The sequence below is a fragment of the Bos javanicus genome, chromosome 1 (genome assembly GCF_032452875.1).
Source record: "Bos javanicus breed banteng chromosome 1, ARS-OSU_banteng_1.0, whole genome shotgun sequence".
NCBI lineage: Eukaryota > Metazoa > Chordata > Mammalia > Artiodactyla > Bovidae > Bos > Bos javanicus.
Window position 1 is genome coordinate 129,211,712 of NC_083868.1, and position 26,861 is coordinate 129,238,572.

Genomic DNA, 26,861 nt, shown 5'->3' on the forward strand with positions numbered 1-26,861 from the left:
TTTTTTTAAAAATGCAGGCTGAGGTGTGTGTGCAGCAATTTGTAACAGCCTTTCAAAGCAAATCATTTGAGGCAGAAGACCACAGCATTATAAAAGCAATACTATGTCCAGTCTGTTCATATGTTGTTGATTCTGCAGAGGCCAAGGCAAGCTGTGGCCCAAAACTGAAGACCCTGTCAGCTGGAGAAAACAGAAAAGTTTTATGCTTACAAAAGGGCCAATTATTTCCAGGCCACAAACAGCTACATTATTAATGCTTAGCCAATAAAAGTTTTCATTAAAAAAAAAAAGCCCAAGTATTTTATGAAGACCTGAATATACTGGACCTGAGTCCATTCAAGATTTAACTATGAGATGTGAACAGATGCTTTCAGCAGGATGAACTGAGGCTGAAGATGTCCTTACACCCAAACAACTGTTTGCAGACAGTAGCAGTCTTCACCACCCCCAGGGTTTCAATAGGCCCTTCAGTTCAGTTCAGTCACTCAGTCGTGTCCGACTCTTTGTGACTCCATAGTCTGCAGCACCCCAGGCTTCCCTGTCCAATACCAACTCCCAGAGCTTGCTCAAACTCATGTCCATAGACTCGGTGATGCCATCCAACCATCTCATTTTGTCATCCCCTTATCCTCCTGTTTTTGGATGAAAAAAAGCCCTTATCAAAGAAGGAATCACCATCTGAGACTGAGAATAGACAGGTCGTGTATGAATGTTCCATGAAGACGAGGAATGATGTCCGTGGGCTGAGAGGGCAAAGTGAAACCTCCTCAGTTCCAACTTCCAACTTGGTGTCTGGATGTAGCAGATGCACAGAAGCTTTTATAAATTAAGTGAACACATGATTAGATGAATCAATCAATCAAATACTGTTAAGGAAGAAAAACAATGAATCCCATCCTGGTTTATGGAATACTTTTATTAAAATGAATCTTGCCACATGATGCTTTTATCCTTAAGCCTGCATGATCCCAGAAATGATAGGTTTTTCCAGAAGAAATTCTAATAACAAAATAATGATTTTCAAGTACCAATGTCTTTGCTGCCAAAGGGACCAAATGCTATGAATAAGTCTGATGTGAATGTAGTGCTTTCTATTGCACAGTGACTGCTTGTTGTAAAGATATCTAAAACATTTTGATACAATTCAACTACTTTTTATTGAGCAACAAGTGTGCTGGGGGCTCAGCAGCCATAATACCTAGCAGAAAGACAAGATCCATTCGTTACTATAGAGCTCCATGGGTCCTTACTCAGAACCTATTAACACACAATCTTTGTAATCTGGGAGATCTGCACTCCAGGGCACAGTTTCATCACTTTAAGGTAGAAGGTAGATTGCTAGAGATAGGCAGAGTGAAACTGACAAGAAATGGTATCATACATTAAAAGGAAGAAGAAGTGAGTCAATGGAAAAATCTCTAAGATGTATTAGTGTGAAAGGCAAGGTAGAGAAAATGTGTAGTATGCTACCAATATCTACAAAAGGAGGGTTTATAAATACACAAAACATATTTACTTATATTAGGAGCTAGCTATCCTTAAATATACCTTGCTTTAGAGATTTAATTTTGAAACCATGTAAATATTTTACCTAAGTATGAAATAAAATTGAATTTTAGAAAAGAAATCCCTTAAAATCAAAATGAAATAAGTGAATTTAACTCTGTACTCAGTTGTTAGCATAACCACACAGAGAGGGATTATTCCCTGTGATTCTAAAACACAGCAATTTGACTCTACATCCATCCTTAGTGAAATATATCTTAAGGAAAAAAAGAACTCCAAAAGATTTGTATTGCTATTCTCAGACTGTTGTGTACGTGTTGTGCAGTAGAGCAAATGAGTCATGATCTGGTGACTGAGAAATAGTATTTGCAATATGATAGGAAAAAACATATACATGTAAGATCAATGAGGTTCAAAACTCACTACTGGACACTTCATTGCACTCCAGAGAGAAGAGATCCACCTCCACCCACCAGAACACCAATGCAAGCTTCCCTAACCAGGAAAACTTGACAAGCCACTTGTCCAACCCCACCCACAGGGTGGAACCTCTACAATAAAGAGGAACCACAAACTTCCAGCATACAGAAAGACCACCCCAAGCACAGCAATATAATCAATATGAAAAGGCAGAGAAATATTCAACAGGTAAAGGAACATGATAAATGCCCACCAAACCAAACAAAAGAAGAGGAGGTAAGGAGTCTGCCTGAAAAAGAATTCAGAATAATGATAGTAAAAATGATCCAAAATCTTGAAAACAAAGTGGAGTTACAGATAAATAGTCTGGAGACAAGGATTGAGAAGATGCAATAAATGTTTAACAAGGACCTAGAAGAAATAAAAAAGAATCAATCAATAATGAATAATGCAATAACTGAGATCAAAAACACTCTGGAGAGAACCAACAGTAGAATAACTGAGGCAGAAGATAAGATAAGTGAGGTGGAAGATAGAATGATGGAAATAAATGAAGCATAGAGGAAAAAAGAAAAAAGAATTAAAAGAAATGAGGACAACCTCAGAGACCTCTGGGACAATGTCAAACACCCCAACATTCAAAACATGGGAGTCCCAGAAGAAGAAGACAAAAAGAAAGGCCATGAGAAAATACTTGAGGAGACAATAGTCAAAATTTTCCCTGAAATGGGGATGGAAATAGCCACCCAAGTCCAAGAAACCCAGAGAGTCCCAAACAGGATAAACCCAAGGCAAAACACCTTAAGACATATATTAATCAAATTAAAGAAGATCAAACACAAAGAACAAATATTAAAAGCATCAAGGGAAAAACAACAAATAACACACAAGGGGATTCCCATAAAGATAACAGCTGATATTTCAATAGAAACTCTTCAGGCCAGAAGGGAATGGCAGGACATACTTAACGTGATGAAAGAAAAAAACCTACAACCCAGATTACTGTAACCAGCAAGGATCTCATTTAAATATGAAGGAGAAATCAAAAGCTTTACAGACAAGCAAAAGCTGAGAGAATTCAACACTACCAAACCAGCTCTTCAACAAATGCTAAAGGATCTTCTCTAGACAGGAAACACGGAAAAGGTGTATAAACTCGAACCCAAAACAGCAAAGCAAATGGCAACGGCATCATACTTATTAATAATTATCTTAAATGTAAAAGGGTTGAATGCCCCAACCAAAAGACAAAGACTGGCTGAATGGATACAAAAACAAGACCCCTATATATGCTGTCTACAAGAGATCCACCTCAAAACAAGGGATACATACAGACTGAAAGTGAAGGGCTGGAAAATATATTTCACACAAATGGACACCAAAATAAAGAAGGAGTAGCAATACTCATATCAGATAAAATAGACTTTGAAATAAAGGCCATGAAAAGAGACAAAGAAGGACCTTACATAATGATCAAAGGATCAATCCAAGAAGAAGATATAACACTTATAAATATATATGTACCCAACATAGAAGCACCACAGTATGTAAGGCAAATGCTAACAAGTATGAAAGGGGAAATTACAGTAATAGTGGGAGAGTTTAATACCCCACTCACACCTACAGATAGATCAACTAAACAGAGAATTAGCAAGGAAACACAAACTTTAAATGATACAATGGACCAGTTACACCTAATTGATATCTATAGGCCATTTCACCCCAAAACAATGAATTTCACCTTTTTCTCAAGTGCACATGGAACCTTCTCCAGGATAGATCACATCCTGGGCTAAAAATCTATCCTTGGTAAACTAAAAATACTGAAATCATTCCAAGCATCTTTTCTGATCACAATGCAGTTAGATTAGATGTAAACCACAGGAAAAAAAAAAAAACTACTAAAAATACAAACATATGGAGGCTAAAGAACATGCTTCTGCATAACCAAAAAAATCACAGAAAATATCAAAAAAAAGAAATCAAAATATGCATAGAATCAAATGAAAATGAAAACACAACAACCCAAAACTTATGGGATTCAGTAAAAGCAGTGCTAAGGGAAAGGTTCATAGCAATACACGCTTACCTCAAGAAACAGGAGAAAAATCAAATAAATAACCTAACTCTACACCTAAAGCAACTAGGAAAAGAAGAAATGAAAAACCCCAGGGTTAGTAGAAGGAAAGAAATCATAAAAGTTAGGACAGAAATAAATGAAAAAGAAACAAAGGAGACCATAGCAAAAAATCAACAAAGCTAAAAGCTGGTTCTTTGAGAAAATAAATCAAATAAATAAACCATTAGCCAGACTCATCAAGGAAAAAAAGGAGAAGAATCAAATCAACAAAATTAGAAATGAAAATGGAAAAATTACAACAGACAAAACAGAAATACAAAGGATCATAAGAGACTATTATCAGCAATGATATGCCAATAAAATGGACAACTTGGAAGAAATGGACAAATTCTTAGAGAAGTTTAACTTTGCAAAACTGAACCAGGAAGAAATAGAAAATCTTAACAGACCCATCACAGGCACAGAAATCAAAACTGTCATCGGAAATCTTCCAACAAACAAAAGCCCAGGACCAGACAGCTTCACAGCTGAAGTCTACCAAAAATTTAGAGAAGAGCTAACACCTATCCTACTCAAACTCTTCCAGAAAAGTTCAGAGGAAGGTAAACTGCCAAACTCATTCTATGAGGCCACCATCATCCTAATACCAAAACCAGACAAAGATGCCAGCAAAAAAGAAAACTACAGACCAATATCACTGATGAACATAAATGCAAAAATCCTTAACAAAATTCGAGCAAACAGGATCCAACAACATATTAAAAAGATCATACATCACGACCAAGTGGGCTTTATCCCAGGGATGCAAGGGTTCTTCAATATTTGCAAATCAATCAATGTGATACACTACATTAACAAACTGAAAGATAAAAACCATATTATTATCTCAATAGATGCAGAGAAAGCCTTTGACAAAATTCAACATTCATTTATGATTAAAAAAAAAAAAGCCTCTAGCAAGCAGGCATAGAAGGAACATACCTCAACAAAATAAAAGACATATATGATAAACCCACAGCAAACATTATCCTCAATGGTGAAAAATTGAAAGCATTTCCCCTAAAGTCAAGAATAAGACAAGGGTGCCCACTCTCATCACTACTATTCAACATAGTTTGGGAAGTTTTAGCCACAGTATTCAGAGAAGAAAAAGAAATAAAAAGAATCCAGATTGGAAAAGAAGAAGTAAAACTCTCACTGCTTGCAGATGACATGATCCTCTACATAGAGAACCTTAAAGACTCCACCAGAAAATTACTAATTAATGAATATAGTAAAGTTGCAGGATCCCTTGCATTCCTGTACACTATCAATGAGAAAACAGAAAGAGAAATTAAGGGAACAATTCCATTCACCATTGCAACGAAAAGAATAAAGCACTTAGGAATAAATCTACCTAAAGAAACAAAAAACCTATATATAGAAAACTATGAAACACTGGTGAAAGAAATCAAAGATGACACAAGTAGATGGAGAAATATACTGTGTTCATGGTTTGGAAGAATCTATATAGTGAAAATGAGTATACTACCCAAAGCAATCTATAGATTCAATGCAATCCCTATCAAGCTACCAATGGTATTTTTCAGAGAACTAGAACAAATAATTTCACAATTTGTATGGAAATACAAAAAACCTCGAATAGCCAAAGCAATCTTGAGAAAGAAGAATGGAACTGGAGGAATCAACCTGCCTGACTTCAGGCTCTACTACAATGCTGTACTATACTATAGTCATCAAGACAGTATGGTACTGGCACAGAGACAGAAATATAGATCAATGGAACAAAATAGAAAGCCCAGAGTTAAATCCACGCACCTATGGACACTTTATATTTGACAAAGGAAGCAAAAATATACAATGGAGAAAAGACAATCTCTTTAACAAGTGGTGCTGGGAAAACTGGTCAATCACTTGTAAAAGAATGAAACTAGAACACTTTCTAACATCATACATAAAAATAAACTCAAAATGGATTAAAGATCTAACTGTAAGACCAGAAACTATAAAACTCCTAGAAGAAAACATAGGCAAAACAGTCTCTGACATAAATCACAGCAGGATCTTCTATGACCCACCTCCCAGAATATTGGAAATAAAAGCAAAAATAAACAAATGGGACCTAATTAAACTTAAAAGCTTTTGCACAACAAAGGAAACTATAAGCAAGGTGAAAAGACAGCCTTCAGAATGGGAGAAAATAATAGCAAATGAAGCAACTGACAAAGAATTGATCTGAAAAATATACAAGCAGCTCCTGCAACTCAATTCCAGAAAAATAAATGACCCAATAAAAAAATGGGCCAAAGAACTAACAGACACATGAAAAGATGTTCAACATCACTCATTATCAGGGAAATGCAAATCAAAACCACAATGAGGTACCATCTCACACCAGTCAGAATGGCTGCTATCCAAAAGTCTACAAACAACAAATTCTGGAGAGGGTATGGAGAAAAGGGAACCCTCTTACACTGTTGGTGGGAATGCAAACTAGTACAGCCACTATGGAGAACAGTATAGAGATTCCTTTAAAAACTGGAAATAGAACTGCCATACAACCCAGCAATCCCACTGCTGGGCATTCACACTGAGGAAACCACAATTGAAAAAGACACATGTACTCCAATGTTCATTGCAGCACTGTTTACAATAGCCAGGACATGGAAGCAATCTAGAGGTCCACCAGCAGACAAATGGATAAGAAAGTTGTGGTACATATACATGATGAAATATTACTCAGCTATTAAAAAGAATGCATTTGAATCAGTGCTAATGAGGTGGATGAAACTAGAGCCTATTATACAGAGTGAAGTAAGTTAGAGAGAAAAACACAAATACCATATATTAAAGCATATATATGGAATTTTGAAAAATTGTAACAATGACCCTATATGCAAGACAGAAAAAGAAACACAGATGTGTAGAACAGTCTTTTGGACTCTGTGGGAGAGGGAGAGGGTGGGATGATTTGGGAGACTGGCATTGAAACATATATAATATCATATATGAAACGAATCGCCAGTCCAGGTTTGATGCACGATACTGGATGCTTGGGGCTGGTGCACTGGGACGACCCAGAGGGATGGTACAGGGAGGCAGGTGGGAGGCGGGTTCAGGATTGGGAACACGTGTACACCCATGGTGGATTCATGTTGATGCAAAACCAATACAATATGGTAAAGTACTTAGCCTCCAATTAAAATAAATAAATTTAAATTTTAAAAAATCATTGAAAAGGATAGGAGAAAATATACTAGAATGCTTTAACAACAACAACAAAACGACTACAATATTGTAAATCAATTAACCTCCAATTAAAATAAATCAATTAATTTTTTTAAAAGATTAATGAGGTTAAGTAGTTCTATAGTCCTAAAACTGAATTGGTAGCTGCAGTATTAACTTCTAGTATATCTTAAATATATATACATATGTATGCATTTTTCCTATATGAATTCTTTGCCATCTGAGCCACCAGGGAAGTCAAGAATCTTTAGAGAAATGCTTGATTAAAGGTCTGGGGCAGAGATTTCATAAGTCTACGAAATCTTTAGGGAAACTATATAACTCTCAAAGGGTCAGGTCAAAAGAACTCAGGAGCAAATTCAAAAAGGCTCCAGCTGGCCAAGCGGAGGCAATTTGAGCTTCAATAATGATAATAACTGGAATAGATTTCATCATCAGATACATTTCATCATCAGGTACATTTCAATCCACAAGTTCATAAAAATCAAAAATAAACCAGTCATCACTAGAAGATACAAATGAAAAACTAATATCTTAAAAACTGGCGAAGAGAGGGGGAAACAATCAAGCATTAATTTGCTTTTCTTAAACGAACTATCCCTCAGGTAACTGTAGAGTTGACAAAGAGAAGCATCTATTTACAGACATTTCCAGCTAATAAACAAAGATGGCATCATCAAATTGGTGTATCAACATTTTGCCACTATCAATGAGTTAATAGTGTAAGCAATGAGCGTCACTGTCCCAGAGAGACTGTCAGGTACTGCATACTTTCTGATAAAACACAGCACTACCTGTGAAGTGGTCCTATAAGCTGAACTTAAATATATCAAGCCTCTAGATCTAACTTCCAATTTACAAGAAATACAGGCAACAGAGGAACTATTAAACTGGACCACACAAATACAATCAGCAAAATTCACAGTGTGATAAACTTTTCAAGACAAAAGATCCAGACCAGACTTTCTCACAAATAAATCACAAGAGAAAAAATTTATAAGGAAATCTGTAGATTTAAAGAGACTTAAAATTTTATGTCAGCGCATCACTTACTTCAGTCTTGATGCAAACAAGGTATTAAAGATACATATGAAGCATTCAGGGAAATTTGAGCACAGATTGGTCATTTGATGAAGTCAAGGAATTATGGCTAATTTTTTGATGTGATAATGGTACTGTGTCTAATTTTTTTTATTCCTTATCTTACAGAGATATAACCTGAAATATTTAGCAAGAAAATGATACAATAGCTGGAGTTCACTCTAAAATAACCTGGAGTAGGGTGGAAAGGAAGTGGGTAGAGAGGATAAAGAAAAAAAGACGAGCTCTGAATTGATAACTATTGAAGCTGGATGTTGGATAAATGGGAGCTAATTATACTATGTTCTCTACTTCTGTATATGTTTGAGATTTTCCATAGTGAAAAATATAAGAAAAAAAGCAACTGACAGCCTCATAGTGAAGAGAAACAAAAAGATAAATAAAACAACAAAAAAGCAATAAGCAGTAAGCAGTGTCTAAGAAGGCAGAAGCATGGAATAGACTGTAAAGAGCCTTCTCAATAAAACGAGGAACCAGAAAACCCACATAAGTTCCACCCACCTGAAAAATTTCATTCAGGGAGGACTTTACCTTAACAATGGCCATAAACAGAGCTTCATCAAAATTTTTTAATTAATTTATTTATTTTAATTAGAGGCTAATTACTTTACAATATTGTGGTGGTTTTTGAGACAGGAGTTCACCTTCCCTGCAGAAAGCTTGAGTTTCCCCCTCTTTACATTGGTTCCTCTCTGGGAAGGACATCAGTGTCCCTTGATCGACCCAACAAGTCTCTCCCTTGGAGAAGTGACACCCTGCTCCCCAAAATAGCATATCCTGCCTGAAATAAGCAAACCTCCCACAATCCACTGACTCTCACATTCCCAGGGAACCCCTGTTTCATTCAGTGTGCCATCACTGTCCAATTTCACCCAATCACATTATTAATGTTGAAGGATGTTTTCATTAGCATTTGAGGCTTCATGGGCTCATTAGACAGAAATACTCACTTGCAGGTGGCAGGTGTCAGCTCCTAAGGAGGGTGGCTGCAGTTCAGCACACTTAACACAGTGCCGTGGGGTCTCGTTTCTGCAGTGGCAGGTGTGAAATTCCACGTGCTCTAGTCCCACCTCTGGCCTTCACTCTGTGGGAAGAAAGGCTTCCCTTGGTTTAGTGGACATTGGAGCTGGAGAATTTGCAATAAAGGCAGCTAAACTGATTCAGTTCCTTGATGCAGAGTGAAAAGCAAAGCCATCCACTGAGAAGGTTGGTAATGCTGTATCACCCTACATGCCCAGGAACACAGAGGTCCTTCCCATCAGGTCAGGAGGTAGGGGGCTTATGTGGCCCTCTGAGCCAGTCCCTTCATCCTCTAGACTTCACCACTTCCATCTCAAAGATATGGGTGGCAATCCCCACCAAACCTAACCCTATGGGAACAGAGAAAACCATGCGGGTGACCTGGGATCGCTGATGTCACCACCAACACGGATATCTTGGATCTGCTACTCTCGGAGCAGGGACTCCAGTAATGTCAGCCTGCAAGTGCCAGCTGCTTGCTGGGCATACATTTTCCACAGTTCATTCTCACAGAGACTCTGTACAGAAGGCTGCACTGTGATCCCCATTACAGATGACCACTGAGACACAAAAGGGAAATAAATTTTTCAGTCACCCCACGAGGGGGTGGCAGAGTTAGGGTTAGACCCCAAGTCTCATTGATGTCAAAGCCACGCCCTTAACTTCCTGCTACTCTGACTTTGTTCGTTTGAATCCTAGAACAAGGGTTTCAGTTCAGTTCAGCTCAGTTCAGTCCCTCAGTCGTGTCCGACTCTTTGTGACCCCATGAATCACAGCACTCCAGGCCTCCCTGTCCATCACCAACTCCTAGAGTTTACTCAAACTCATGTCCATAGAGTTGGTGATGCCATCCAGACATCTCATCCTCTGTCATCCCCTTCTCCTCCTGCACCCAATCCCTCCCAGCATCAGGGTCTTTTCCAATGAGTCAACTCTTCACATGAGGTGGCCAAAGTATTGGAGTTTCAGCATTAGCATCAGTCCTTCCAAAGAACACCGAAGACTGATCTCCTTTAGGATGGACTGGTCGAATCTCCTTGCAGTCCAAGGGACTCTCAAGAGTCTTCTCCAACACCACAGTTCAAAAGCATCAATTCTTCGGCGCTCAGCTTTCTTTACAGTCCAACTCTCACATCCATACATAACCACAGGTAAAACCAAAGCCTTGACTAGACAGACCTTCGTTGGCAAAGTAATGTCTCTGCTTTTCAATATGCTATCTAGGTTGGTCATAACTTTCCTTCCAAGGAGTAAGCATCTTTTAATTTCATGGCTGCAGTCACCATATGCAGTGATTTGTGATCCCCAAAAAATAAAGTCTGACACTGTTTCCACTGTTTCTCCATCTATTTCCCATGAAGCGATGGGACCAGATGCCATGATCTTAGTTTTCTGAATGTTGAGCTTTAAGCCAACTTTTTCACTCTCCTCTTTCACTTTCATCAAGAGGCTTTTTAGTTCCTCTTAACTTTCTACCATAAGGGTGGTGTGATTTGCATATCTGAGGTTATTGATATTTCTCTCAGCAATCTTGATTCCAGCTTGTGCTTCTTCCAGCCCAGCATGTCTCATGATGTACTCTGGATATAAGTTAAATAAGCAGGGTAACAATATACAGCCTTGACGTACTCCTTGTCCTATTTGGAACCAGTCTGTTGTTCCATGTCCAGTTCTAACTGTTGCTTCCTGACCTGCATACAGGTTTCTCAAGAGGCAGGTCAGGTGCTCTGGTATTCCCATCTCTTTCAGAATTTTCCACAGTTTATTGTGATCCACACAGTCAAAGGCTTTGGCATAGTCAATAAAGCAGAAATAGATGTTTTTCTAGAACTCCCTTGCTTTTTAGATGATCCATTGGATGTTGGCAATTTGATCTCTGATTCCTCTGTCTTTTCTAAAGCCAGCTTGAACATCTGGAAGTTCATGGTTAGCGTATTGCTGAAGCCTGGCTTGGAGAATTTTGAGCATTACTGTACTATCGTGTGAGATGAGCACAATTGTGTGGTAGCTTGAACATTCTTTGGCATTGGCTTTCTTTGGGATTGGAATGAAAACCGACCTTTTCCAGTCCTGTGGCCACTGCCCAGTTTTCCAAATTTGCTGGCATATTGAGTGCGGCACTCTCACAGCATCATCTTTCAGGATTTGAAATAGCTCAACTGGAATTCCATCACCACCACTAGCTTTGTTCATAGTGATGCTTTCTAAGGCCTACTTGACTTCACATTCCAGGATGTCTGGCTCTACGTGAGTGATCACACCATTGTGATTATCTGGGTCGTGAAGATCTTTTCTGTACAGTTCTTCTGTGTATTCTTGCCATCTCTTCTTAATATCTTCTGCTTCTGTTAGGTCCATACCATTTCTGTCCTTTATCGAGCCCATCTTTGCATGAAATGTTCCCTTGGTATCTCTAATTTTCTTGACGAGATCTCTTGTCTTTCCCATTTGTTGTTTTCCTCTATTTCCTTGCATTGATAGCTGAGGAAGTCTTTCTTATCTCTTCTTGCTATTCTTTGGAACCCTGCATTCAGATGCTTATATCTTTCCTTTTCTCCTTTGCTTTTTGCTTTTCTTGTTTTCACAGCTATTTGTAAGGCCTCCTCAGCCAACCATTTTGCTTTTTTGAATTTCTTTTCCATGGGGATGGTCTTGATCCCTGTCTCCTCTACAATGTCACAAACCTCCGTCCATAGCTCACCTGACACTCTGTCTATCAGATCTAGTCCCTTAAATCTATTTCTCACTTCCACTATATAATCATAGGGTTTTGATTTAGATCATACCTGAATGGTCTAGTGGTTTTCCCTACTTTCTTCAATTTGAGTCTGAATTTGGCAATAAGGAGTTCATGATCTGAGCCACAGTCAGCTCCTGGTCTTGTTTTTGCTGACTGTATAGAGCTTCTCCATCTTTGGCTGCAAAGAATATAATCAATCTGATTTCAGTGTTGACCATCTGGTGGTGTCCATGTGTAGAGTCTTGTGGTGTTGGAAGAGGGTACTTGCTATGACCAGTGCGTTCTCTTGGCAAAACTCTATTAGCTTTTGCCCTGCTTCATTCCGTACTCCAAGGCCAAATTTGCCTGTTACTCCAGGTGTTTCTTGACTTCCTACTTTTGCATTCCAGTCCCTGATAATGAAAAGGACGTCTTTTTTGGGTGTTAGTTCTAAAAGGTCTTGTAGGTCTTCATAGAACCGTTCAACTTCAGCATCTTCAGCATTATTGGTTGGAACATAGGCTTGGATTACTGTGATATTGAATGGTTTGCCTTGGAAATGAACAGAGATCATTCTGTCATTTTTGAGATTGCATCCAAGTACTGCATTTCGGACTCTTTTGTTGACCATGATGGCTACTCCATTTCTTCTAAGGGATTCCTGCCCACAGTAGTAGATATAATGGTCATCTGAGTTAAATTCACCCATTCCAGTCCATCTTAGTTCGCTGATTCCTAGAATGTCAACGTTTACTCTTGCCATCTCCTGTTTGACCACTTCCAATTTGCCTTGATTCATGGACCTGACATTCCAGGTTCCTATGCAATACTGCTCTTTGGTTCCTATGCAATACTGCCCTTTACAGCATTGGACCTTGCTTCTATCACCAGTCACATCCACAACTGGGTATTGTTTTTGCTTTGGCTCCATCCCTTCATTATTTCTGGAATTATTTCCCCACTGATCTCCACTAGCATATTGGGAACCTACTGACCTGTGGCATTCCTCTTCAGTATCCTATCATTTTGCCTTCTCATACTGTTCATGGGGTTCTCAAGGCAAGAATACTGAAGTGGTTTGCCATTCCCTTCTCCAGTGGACCACATTCTGTCAGACCTTTCCATCATGACCCGTCCATCATGCATTAAATGCCCAATAAACACTTTAAATGAATAAATGAAAGAATGAATGATTAGTAACCCCCAGAGAGAATGATGTTCATGCTGGTGTGGAAAAGATTGTTCAGCCCAGTACACTGAATTTGTGTCTTGGGCACTGCTGTGTTGGAGATGCCCAGGGTTTTGTAAATACATTTTTCTGCTTATAATGGCAATAATACATATTTGCAGTAGAAAATTAGGGAAGTGCAGAGAAGTGTAAAGAAGAAAATAAAACTCATCCATAATCCACCCCTGGAAAGGTAAGTACTGTTGACATTTGGGCATATTTCACTCCAGGAAAAGAAAATCTTAAATAGTGCAAGGCCTGAGGCAGCCCTTGTGGTCTCCACATCTGTACCAATAACACTCAAGTCAAGGGGGTTCAGAAGAATTCCAATGGACCCCTCCCCCTGACAGCAATAATAATAATAAGCATTTCTATAGCACTTACCATGTTGCAGATATTACTGTAAACATTTCTCATATTAACTCATTTAACAGCAGGAGAAAGAGCCATTTTACAGGGTAAATTTCAAGATTTTATAGTGTCATAAAATTCAGCCAATAACATTAAACACCTCTCTTTCCTTACCCTGCCACTCACAAGGAAAAAAAAAATCTTTTCCAGGTAATAAATGAGCAATGACTTCTTAAACATCTGCTTTTAACAAAAAACCACCGGGCAATGTTCCTGATAAAAAGAGTCTCTCATTCCCACAGACTCTTACTCAGTCATCAAGGAAATGGTACAAGCCCACTGAGCAGTAACCATCACTTTAGACTGGAAGCATCAGCAGTATCTGGGAACTTGTTAGAAATGGAAATTCTTAAGCCCCATCTCAGACATATTAAATCAGAAACATTGACTTGGGACCCAGCTGTCTGTGACTCAACATGCCCTCTGGGTGACGTGACACACACCAAGTTTGGGAACCTACACTTTAAATATCTTACTCCTGCGATTAAAGCATTGATGCCAAGCACACCTGATGTCCAACTAAAGGGGGAAAAGCCACTGTGGGGCTGGAACAATCAGGAAAGCCTTTCCGGAGGAGGCAATTCTTACCTAGAGCTCAAAGTTGTTCCTTTTGGAAGAAGGAGAAGCAGTGTGGTGGAGGTGAGGGAGCACTGGTTGGCCTTCAGACTCAGACAAGAGATGGACACCTCACCTTGCTGCATCTGGAGCAGCACAGCCAGACGTAAGGGAAGTGTTCACTCCCTCACCTTCAAATTTCAGCCCTGTCATCACCAGTCAATAGCTGTCAATGGTGATTACTGTGAAGAGGCAGGGAAATGCCGACTGGGCAAATGGGAGTGAGAGGTGTCAGCAGCAAGGAGTCCAGAGGGGGTGGGGAGGTGAGTCCTGGAGCACGGGCAGGCCTTCATTGATCATCCTGTTCCTGGGGTTACTCCCCATGTCCTCAGTTGCCACCAGCCCCCAGGACCCCAGAGCCCCCACATATGGCACCCGAGGACCAGAGCACAAGAGGCAAGCTATCCATCAGCCCACAGCAGTGTATCCACAGAGGATCTGTCAGATGGACAGGCATGGACTGGGGTGGGGCATGGGGGGCACTCACAAAACAGGCCCACACTGGTCTTGCTGGTTTCCCTCAGATCATTATTTCCTCTTCCCTGACTCTGCTCTGTGGAACAGAAGGGCTGACCCCTTAGGCTGCAATTCCCAGCTCTGAGATCCGCTCACTTCCAGGTGGTTTATGCCCTGCTCTCTCTGCTTCAGGGGAATGGCCAGCCATAGTCGCCATGGCCTCAGCACCCGTGCAGCCCCATCATGGGCTGGCAAGCTTCTTCCTTGTGTCCCCACCCCTGCCTCACCAGTGCCTGCAGCCAATGGTATAACCATATCCAGTTTGCCCCACAAAACTGCATGGTGTGAGCTCTCATTCTCCCTTGGACCCTCTGACCCAGGGCCCACACACCCTGACCACCTCTGAAGTCCATCCTCCCGTGTTCATAGCCCTCCTGGGGCTCTCAGTTCCACAAAGGCCCAGATTCCTTGGCAGGCCCCAGACCTCCTCCTCCCATCTGCTCCAGCTTTGCCTCATACACTCCTCTGGTCAAAGAGAAAACCTTGCCAGTCTGAGCCGCATCTTGTGCCCTAGGCCTAGTCCTTCCAGGTGTCTTATCCCAGCCACTTCACCTTAACTGTATTGACTTATCAGAACCTTCTCCTTCCTTCCATGTGAATACCCTCTCCATCAGGAAGCACACCCCCCACACTGCTTATACACCCTGTCCTCTGATCTTGAGGTCTCTTCTGCCCCTCCCTTGATCTATCTCACCTACAACGTTTGAACATCTATGAAGGATTTGCCCAGACCTGGTCCCCAGCTCTGTAAGGATGGGACAAATATATTCCAAGCCTTTTCCCCCACAGCACCTGGCATAGAATCTTCCATGGAATAGAGCCCTAACTGATAGCATACAGCCTTGACACCTCTTCCATCCAGTGGTTTTTCTGAAATTATTTTAGCTGGACCTCCTGTGAACTCTGCAACAGCCCTCCTGCCCCTAGGGGAGAGTCTGCACTTCTCTGTGTGCCCTACAGACCCACTTCGATATGACGAGGGCTGTGGTGGGTGCCCCAGACCAGCTACTGACTGGGCAGTTTTTCTCTTTCTGAACTGGTTCCCCCCTACCTGTCCCCTATTCCTGCTCAGCACTGGGCACTCATCAGGAAACAGTCAGATGCCCCCCTCCCCACCCAGCCCAACAGCTCAGCAATAGGCTCATGCCCTGAAGATTAGAGCATGGAGAGTAAAAAATGAAACCTTGGTAGAGCACCTCAGGCATTCTAGAAGCATCTGAGCTTTGGAAAAATTGCTTGCAGCTTGACCCTCTGGAATTCTGATCCCTTGGTCCATCTCCCCATGGGCGGCTCAGCCCTGAGGGTTGAGGTCCCAGAGCACAGAACAGAAGCTTGAAGGTGTCTGTGAACCAAGGGATGATGGAAATGAAAAGACGTGGGAGGTTCATCTCCCAGGAAGTCAGAAGTATCTCTTCAGCAGAAACCTCAATATAGATCACCAAATAGTTAGGGAGTGGCTACCATACACCAGGAACTAGAAGAACCAAGATGGTGGGATTTTAAGAACACTGTCTCTTCAGCTATGCATCCTCTGGTCTTTGCATAGTGACTGTGCCTGCAAAGGCTGTGGGAGTCAAAGGGGAAAGGCCGGAAAAGAGGAAGCAGGAAGCAAAGTTCCTGTGTGTGCACCAGCATCTGGGATCCAGAGATGGACAGGGAAGTTCCCTGGCCCTGCAAGACCTGAAGCATCCTGATTGCTCAGACAGGACAGTCCTTGAGATGGTCTGTCTCCCAACTTGTTGCTTGGCTGTTGAGAACAGGCCCTCCTGTTGATTTTTCTCAAGTGGGGCCATGAGTGCCCCTCGCCATCAGGAGGCCACCTAAGAGAGACTCAAGGAAATATAAAGGCAGCCAAGTGTGAGGACTTGACATCCAGGGCTCTTGCACTCCCAGATGGAAAGGAAGATACTCACACAGCAGATACAGCAACATCCCAGGTGGCTTCCTGGAGGAGGAAGACATGGAGTAGAGACTGGAAGCATAGGGTGGGTCTATCTGAATGGAGAGGGAGGAACAGGAGCATGTGAGCAAGTGGACAGGGCAGGAATACACACAAGAGCAACATAGGATGCAGAGTGAGAAGTTAGGCAACAAATACACCAAGCGGAGCTTCCTTATGAAAGTCACTCAGTCGTGTCTGACTCTTTGTAACCCCATGGACTGTAGACTGCCAGGCTCCTCTGTCCATGGAATTCTCCAGGCAAAGAATACTGGAGAGGGCAGCTGTTCCCTTCTCCACAGGATTTCCTGACCTAGGGACCGAACCCAGGACTCCAGCATTGCAGGCGAATTCTTTACCATCTGAGCCACCAGGGAAGCCCAGGAATACTGGAGAGGGTAGCCTATCCCTTCTCCAGGGGATCTTCCTGACTCAGGAATCTAACTGGGATCTCCTTCATTGCAGGCAGATCCTTAACCAGCTGAGCTACCACGGAGCTTCCTTATAGAAAAGCATTAGTGTGTGTGTGTGTATGTATATAATAGATGCTTAAGCAACAGGGACCTACTGTATAGCACAGGAAACTACATTCAATATTCTGAAATAACCTATAATGGAAAAGACTCTGAAAAAGAATATACTGAATTACTTTGCTATACACCTGAAATTAATATAATATTGCAAATCAACTATACTTCTTTCAATGAAATAAAAAAATAATAATAAAATATAAAATTAAAAAAATAAATTCATTTAAAAGTGTTGCTGCTGCTGCTGCGTCGTTTTGGTCGTGTCCGACTCTGTGCGACCCCATAGACGGCAGCCCACCAGGCTTCCCCTCCCTGGGATTCTCCAGGCAAGAACACTGGAGTGAGTTGCCATTTCCTTCTCCAATGCATGAAAGTGAAAAGTGAAAGTGAAGTTGCTCAGTCGTGTCCAACTCTAGCGACCCCATGAACTGCAGCCTACCAGGCTCTTCCATCCATGGGATTTTCTAGGCAAAAGTACTGGAGTGGGGTGCCATTGCCTTCTCCTTAAAAGTGTTAGTAGGTGCCTATACAGCTGTAGCACAAACTGACCGTGCCATCACCTTTAGCTGTTTATCACCTGCTGTCACATGCATGGCTTCCTTCAATTGTTCCAACGATCCTCTTAGCCACCTCTGATCAATGGCTTCTCACATTCTCCACTCAGTCATTTCACACCCTTCCCTTATCTTGTAAGCTCCTACCGTCTCCTCATGGCCTTGCTTTTAGCACATGATCTGTGTCCTGCCCCACACAGAAATGGAGACCTTCTAGGAAGTTTCCTTTGTAGCTTCTCGAGCTAAGTTAGACATTCACTGCTGGCTGCCTGAAGTCCCAGCATGAATGCCTGTTTATGGGCTGCCTTTCCTACTAGCAGGCTTCCCTGGTGGCTCAGTCAGTAAAGAATCTGCCCGCAATGCAGGAGACCTGGGTGTGATCCCTGGGTCAGGAAGCTCCCTGGGAGAAGGAAATGGCAACCAAATCTAGTATTCTTGCCTGGAAATCCCATGGACAGAGGAGCCTGATGGACTATGGTCCATGGGGTCGCATAAGAGTTGGACACGACTGAGCGACTAAATCACCATAGGTGAGATCATACGGTATTTGTCTTTCTCTGACTTATTTCACCTAACATAATGCCCTCAAGATCCATTTATGTAGTTGCAAATAGCAACATTTTCCTGCTAGATTGGACATTCCTTGAGGGCCTGTCTTATCTCTTCCTGGTCGCCTGGGCTCAGCATGTAATCTAGACCAGAGTAACTGCCTAGGACGTGTTTGCTAAGAGGATAAGTGACTCAGACTTACTTATCAGGTGGGCATTATTTTCTCCATTTAGTTAGGGGAAATCAGGTCAGAGAAATTGATAGAACTGTCTAAGGCTCCCCTTCGAGTGAAAGGCAGAACAAACTCCTAAACCCACCACTCCTGATCCCAGTGTTGACACTCTTCAGACCCTAAGATTGTCAAGAGAGGAGCCAGCAAATGCCCCCAGGATGGGTTAGCCTTCCCATCTGGCCAAGAGGCTGCCCTGCACACCACCGCCCAAGGCAGCACAGACGGGAGAGATGGGGGCCTGTGGCGGCAGTCACTGTGGAGTCGATGCGTCTGCTCATTTCTGATCCGTATGTGGGCTTTCCTGCCAGTCATCTGCAGACGGCGCTGGATGAGCGGCCGGCTTCTGGAGGAGCCGCGTGGGTGGAGCGTGGCCAACATATGGCTCCTATGCCTTCCTGTTTATGCATGTTGACGTTTCCCCACGCTGTGTGCTGAGCCCGTATCTTCTGTTTGTTTTGAAGTTAGTGTAATTAGTGAACTGGGCTTGACTTCTCTCTCTGTGCCAGCTCTTGGCTCACTTCTCACTAAATGGTTGAGGCTTTTCCGGGGATGCGTTATCAATGCTGTGATAGCATTCGCCCTTCCAGGGATGTGCCAGCCAGCTGCCACATACTACCTAGAGAGGGGGATGCAAAGTCCACAGCAGCAGAGAGGACAAGATGCCACGCTTTCCCTCACTTCAACCCCTCCCTACAACCACAGTTGGTAGACATAGGGTACCCAAAGGGTGTTTTTAGGGGCCTTTCAGCACATGCGGGCGGCAGTGCTTCCTGTGACTCTGCCACCACTTTGTTCAAAACCTCTCAAAGAGCCCCCTTGTTCTACAGGGAACTTCAGAAGCACCCTTCATCCAGATCCATTGCATTCCAGCCCTATCCTGCACTTACCTCCACACTCAGCTCTCCCCCGATCCTGAGGTACCACTCACCTATGCTGTCTCTGCTTCTCACACCTGGAACGCCTTTCCTGCTCTGCCCCATATGGGGTCATATGTGCTTCTGCAGATGGGAACTGTTTTGTTACTGCCAAGTATGGTTTATCATAACCATTCTACAGATGAAGAAACTGAGGTATAGAAAACTTGAGTAACGTGTCCATGGTCACTCAGCTAGCAAGAGGCAGGGCTAGGATTTTGGCCTGATATCTCTTTCACCACAAACTCTATGATTTTAAAAGTTTGATGCCTCCATACCAGGCTCTCATCTCTCAGGATTCAATTCCTGCTTCCTCTCCTCTCTGAGGCCTCTTCTGAATCCTGTTTACCCTGCTAGAACTTCTCTGTTTCCCTCCCCACCATTTCTCTAGGCAGACTTCACGCTGAGCACATGAAATACTGCACAGCCCTGGGTCTCTGTCGCCCCACTGGACCAGGAGCTCCGCAGGCAGGGAAGGGCTCACAGCCTGCTCGTGTCCCTGGTGCTGCTAAGATACGTGGACACACCTGTAAGTGATCACTACACTGTTTCAATTTTTATTTTTTAAACTTAACTTTTTTTATTTTTAATTTTTATACAATTTTTACAATTATTACAACATGTTGGCTATATTCTTGTGTTGTACAACACATCCTTGAGCGTATTTTATGCCAATAGTTTGGGCCTCACCCCACCACTACCTTGTTTTAAAATGAGCTAATTAATGGATGACGAAAACTTTAAGTGCAAATGGTGGCAAGAGCTAAATGTACCCTGCATTTGGAGGGTCCCACACTTGGGGCTTAATGCTCTGTGTTGCTGTCTTGAAATTCACAATAATCAACTTTCAAACCTGTATTGTAAGTGAAACATGTGGGTACATGGAACAGTGGAGCCTGGCACTGGGCTCTACCTTTGGTGATAATTTCATTTGATTCTTACCCAGGTTGTTACTTCTCTTCTCATTCTGTTTTGCAATAAAGGAAGCTTAGGGAGTGAGTCCCCAAGGCCATCAGAAACTAGGTTCACTGCTTGCTGGCCCCGTGACACTGAGGTTCACTTTGGTCCTCTCTGGAGAGGAGATGGGGGCGCTTCCCTGATAGCTCAGTTGGTAAAGAATCTGCCCACAATGCAGGAGACCCCAGTTCCATTCCTGGATTGCGAAGATCCCCTGGAGAAGAGAAAGGCTACTCACTCCAGTATTCTGGCCTGGAGAATTCTATGGACTGTATAATCCATGGGGTCTCACTGAGTCAGACATGACTGAGCAAGGAGAGGAGATGATAACATTTGCCTAATTTGGTTGTGATGAGAACTAAATTAAGTTCTGAAATGAACCTGGTATATACTAGGCCCTTGTCATACCCAGCTCTTTAGCAGTAACACATGTTCTGTGACGTTCTGTGGGTCCTGCTCACCCCCAGCTGTGATTATTCGCAGGACGAGGTTCCTCTATCATTTCTCTCTGGCTCTTAATTGCCACATCTCTCTCAAAGTCCCACTAAGAAGAGAGAAACAGATTCCCATCATTCCCCAACTTTTCCCTGTAAAGCAGCTGAGCATGGCGTCTGGATTTTCCCCATTTCTTGGCTGTTTTTCTCTTTGAAGAAGGTATATAAATATTCAGAGAACACTGGCATTTAGATGCCCTACAATTTAAGGATCTATTTAAAATTAAGCATGCTGAATAAAAGTCCTTTATGAGGTGTTCTAAACCCCTATAAAATACCATCACTGACACCTCAGCAAACGGGTTATTTGCAGCATCATAAACAGAGCAAGTAGAGGGTGTCTCAGCTGTGCCTGGCTCTACCCCGGTTCCTTCTCATAAATGTGGATGGACCCTTAGAACACTGTGTTTATGAGCCTGGCAGAAGGCACCACGCCCAGCCTAGGGTTGAGGATCCATTCAAGAATTATATCCTGGGACATTGGTAATCTCTAAGCGGAGGGGGAAAGCAAACTGAGACAGGGTTTAGGAAAAGCAGCACATCAATCTCAAGGTCTGAAATGTCTTTCTGCCTTTATATCCATTTATCTGCTTGTCTGCTAGTGAGAGCCGGTTGGTCTGGAAACTTCCCTACAGTCCTCCTGCTGGGGCCTCCTGTGGATGTGAAGGGCTGAAGCACCCCATCCCAAGACCTACAAAGGGGCCTTTGGGCTGTGTTCAATGACACCTTTTGCCATGCTTTCTCAGATAAAATAAAGTTACAGTTCAAAGGAAGACTTATACACACACACACACATTGAACCAATGTTCTCTCTTGGTTTTTATATTATATCAATACTACAATGGCATAAAATGTAACTATGGGGAGAAATTGAGTGAAGAGGATGCCAGACTTCTCTGTACTCTTTGCAACTTCCTGTCAATTTATACAGTAAGTCCCCTACCCTTGCAGACTTTCAAAGATGTGAACCTCAGGCATGAATGAAATTGTTTCTTGCCCTGTGTCTCCTATTGCTGATGACACTTCAGCTCTACCATCTCCCACTTCTCTCCCTCATCTAGTCAGTAACTCTTCTTGCCTTTCCACTTGATGCCAACCCCTGTATGCCAGCTGTTATACTGTGCTACTTTACTTTTCAAGGTACTGTACTTTATGTTTTCTTTATTTTCTGTGTTTGTTGGTTTTTTCTGTATTACTTGTGCAGAAAGTATTATAAACCTATTACAGTACTATATAGCCAATTGTTAGTTGGGTTCCTGGGCTAACTTTGTTGGACTTATGAACAAATTAGACTTACGAACATGCTGTTGCAACAGAACTCATTCATATGTAGGGGACTTACTGTAATTATTTTTAAACAAATTCAAAATTAAACAAAGTAAACAAATTCAAAAGGAGACACTAGGTGTTGAAGAGTGCATTCTAGGCTGCTTGGTAAATGGCACATGATGAGAAGGGGCTATCTCTACTTGCCCCAGGGAAGAGTTTCTTGAGTGGACTTTGGTGATTAAGGTTTTTCATAAGATGATCTTTTTAATTCAAACTATAGGAAGGGAATTTGATTCACTAGATATTTGCCAAAATGTCTACTAAGTATCCTACTCTATGCTGACTATTGAGTTTGAAATTTATCAATTATAATTATAGTAAACACCAATAAAGCATTATAGAGAGTCCTATGTTTTATACTATACCAAGACCTATAAATCTCCACACAGGCTACTCCCTTAGTCAGCACATAAAATTTTCATCGACTGGTTGGCTGATTCAGTGCTGCTTTTACTATATCAGTTCAGTTCAGTTCAGTTGCTCAGTCGTGTCCGACTCTTTGCAACCCCATGAATTGCAGCACACCAGGCCTCCCTGTCCATCACCATCTTCTGGAGTTCACTCAAACTCACGTCCATCGAGTCAGTAATGCTATCCAGCCATCTCATCCTCTGTCGTCCCCTTCTCCTCCTGCCCCTAACCCCTCCCAGCATGAGGGTCTTTTCCAATGAGTCAACTCTTCGCATAAGGTGGCCAAAGTATTGGAGTTTCAGCTTTAGCATCAGTCCTTCTAATGGACACCCAGGACTGATCTCCTTTAGGATGGACTGGTTGGAACTCCTTGCAGTCCAAGGGACTCTCAAGAATCTTCTCCAACACCACAGTTCAAAAGCATCAATTCTTTGGCACTCAGCTTTCTTCACAGTCCAATTCTCACATCAATACATGACCACTGGAAAAGCCATAGCCTTGACTAGATGGACCTTTATTGGCAAAGTAATATCTCTGCTTTGTAATATGCTATCTAGGTTGGTCATAACTTTCCTTCCAAGGAGTAAGCATCTTTTAATTTCATGGCTGCAGTCACCATCTGAAGTGATTTTGGAGCCCAGAAAAATAAAGTCTGACACTGTTTCCACTGTTTCCCCATCTATTTGCCCTGAAGTGATGGGACCAGATGCCATAATCTTCGTTTTCTGAATTTTGAGCTGTAAGCCAACTTTTTCACTCTCCTCTTTCACTTTCATCAAAGGATTTTTAATTCCTCTTCACTTTCTGCCATAAGAGTGGTGTCATCTGCATATCTGAGGTTATTGATATTTCTCCCGGCAATCTTGATTCCAGCTTGTGCTTCTTCCAGCCCAGCGTTTCTCATGATGTACTCTGCATAGAAGTTAAATAAGCATGGTGACAATATACAACCTTGATGTACTCCTTTTCCTATTTGGAACCAGTCTGTTGTTCCATGTTCAGTTCTAACTGTTGCTTCCTGACCTGCATACAGGTTTCTCAAGAGGCAGGTCAGGTGGTCTGGGATTCCCATCTCTTTCAGAATTTTCCACAGTTTATTGTGATCCACACAGTAAAAGGCTTTGGCATAGTCAATAAAGCAGAAATAGATATTTTTCTGGAACTCTCTTGCTTTTTCGATATAAGTCTCTATTAATTTCAATTCAATAAATGATTCCACAAATGCCTATTGAGCACTTATTATGTAAAGTCTGGGGCTCAACAAATACCATAAATCAACTGCATGCTCAGTGCAGAGGGATGTGATGCTAATTCTGGTCAAACTTTACTAATCTTAATAATGGGAGTCACAGGGCACTCTGCCTGTTGTTCATTGCAACCACTGTGAGGTAAGTAGTATATAGTCATAATCATCATCATCCCCATCTCATAAACAGAGACTCACCCAAGTTCACACAACTAGTAAATAATAGAGTTGGGATTCAAACCCATAGAATGGTTGGAGAGTCTAAGTTTTTGACCATGATGCCTCTTTCTAAGACATAGAAAATCTGTACAAAGGGCTGGGTAAGAACAACTCACTCTGTGTTGAAAGATGAGAGAAGATTTCCCAGATGAGGTGACACCAGAGCTGAGTTCTGAAGAGTATGAGTTTGGTCAGCAGAGCTGGAGGTCAGAGAAAGTGAGTCACCTGATTGAGCAGTCAAACCTGGTGTCCTACTTAGCTCTGTATACCAAGCCCTGCTTCCCTTATCATTGGCTGGTGGTGCCTGTATTTCAAAGCCCTAGGAATTCAAGTCCTATGAGACCTTATATGTCCACCATTCATGCAGCCTGGCCCTTGCTTTGTGAGCTCTCAAGGAGAATTTGCTCTCACCATCTGAAAGTGCTGATTTGTCTTCTACAGCTAGCCTAGTCATCTGTCCTACTTCTCTGGGTGGCAATGACTTTTTGGTACCCAAATGTGACAAAGATAAATTTAAGTGCTCAGATGAGAAACTTTTTTTTTTTTACTGTAGGAAAAAAATGACCTAACTTGAAATCTACCTTTTAAATCAATTTTTAAGTGTACAATATAGTATATACATACCGTACAGCAGATCTTTAGAATTTTTCATTTTAAATGACTGAAATTTCAATAAGAATTTTAAGATGGAGACTTGAATCCCAAGCAGTGGTTGGGCACTGTCCAAGGTCCTAAAATACTAATACCAGAGCTGCAGTTTCTCCATGAGTCAACAGAAAATGCTGGAACAGAAAGAGAACCTTAGCCACTATTTTATTCAACTATCTTATCAGTGTCAAAAATGAGATAGAAATCAAAGAGATAAAGGCAGAAAGTGAAAGATTTTCCTCAAATCAAATAAGCTAGAAAAAACACATACAAGACCATTTTGGAAATTTCAGTGTTGAAAAGGTAGGTCATTTTTCCAAAGAGGACACGGTGGCCTCAGGCAAATGAGCACTAGATGGGGTCCACCGCACCATAGTCTGGATCCCAGTTCTGTTCTTCAGACAGTAATGCCTTCCATTCCAAGCTCACAATGATCAAAAATAAACATGAGATACTGCATGAGAAGGCACTTTGGTATCACGAAAGCATAAACACATAAGAAACTGTTATTGCTAGTGGAGTAATAAATAGTGCAGCAAGTATTGCTGTGTTAGACAGATTTATTCCTACCAAATAAAATCTCTTAAGTTTCTGATTCTATCCCAAATGTATAGAGTAAAGCTCTAAGTGCTCTTTTTATGGAATCAGCCAAGCCTGTTAATAAAAAAAGGCTAGCTCCCATTGGAACAACACTCATCCCTGATGTATCCCAAGTGATAAAGCAGAATATTTGACAATGACCTAATGACAGGACAGGACATTCACCTTCTCTGGGACAGATAATGAGGTGTCAGAACATGCAGAGAGGTTACAGGCCTGATCCTGTTAATCTGAACAACAGGACCCAGAAGTGATGCTGGGCGGGAGGTTATGTTTTCCAGCCCCAAGCTAAAAGCACACTCAACTTTATCACATCTAAGAGAATCAAAACATGTATATTTACTCCACAAACACTGTGGAGTCCCTGCATTCTGTGATCTCTACCATCCAGTAACTTGCTGGAAAGGATGTCAAGAATATGGTTATGAAGTATCTTGAGCTTTCATCTGAGGACTTTAAATATCATTCCTAAAATTTGCCTGACAAATTTAAATAGAAGAATAGAAAAATCAGTTTTTGGAAAGATGGTGGGACTTCCATGGAGACCAAAAAAGCAACTGAAGGCAAGTATCTCAGCAAGAGAGAATGAATTCTAACCTAAGAGGGAAAAGAGATGAAGAAGGTGCCAGTTCCAGAAGTAAATTAATAAGAGACTCTTGTCTGATAGGATAAGGGAAGATAAGGGAATTCTAGAATGTTATCTAGATTCCTAGACTGGCACTTTGAGATGACATTTGGTGCCATTTATCAAGCTACTGAATACAGAAGGAGAAGGAGCAGGCTTGGGTGGGGGGGTGAGATGGTGAGGATGATGAGACCTATTGGCATATGATAAGTTTGGAGGCCCTGGGAGCAGGAGCAGTCCTTGGTGGAGATAGGTCTCTAATGCAGGCAGAGATCTTGGCTGGACTGAGAGTAGTTAGCAAGTGAATGGTAGTTTAAAAAGTGTAGGAGCTTGACGAGGCAGGAAGCAGACATTGAAGACACCACAGATCAGAACCTCAGGGGAGCCAGGCCACATTGAAGCAGAGGGGGTCTCATGGGAGATCAAAAAGGATCAACCAAAAAAGTGGGAGGAAACTCAGGACACAGTGATGTCAAGCGATGTCCCACAGAGCCCGAATCCCCAGAGGTAGGGTTCCAGTCAGGTTTGCCCAGAATGAGAAAGGCCAGCTCTTCAAGTTCTAAAATTCCCAAATAAATAAATAGTAGAATGTTTCATATTAGCCCTTTCTGAAAAGTCTGCTCAGGAACCAGAGAATCAGAAGACACAACTCCTGCCCTCAAAGTACCTCAATCTAGAGTATGGACCCTGAGAGCTCTGAGGAGTCAGAGAAGGTTCAGGGACTATGGCAGTGCCTAGGAAGGCTTTGC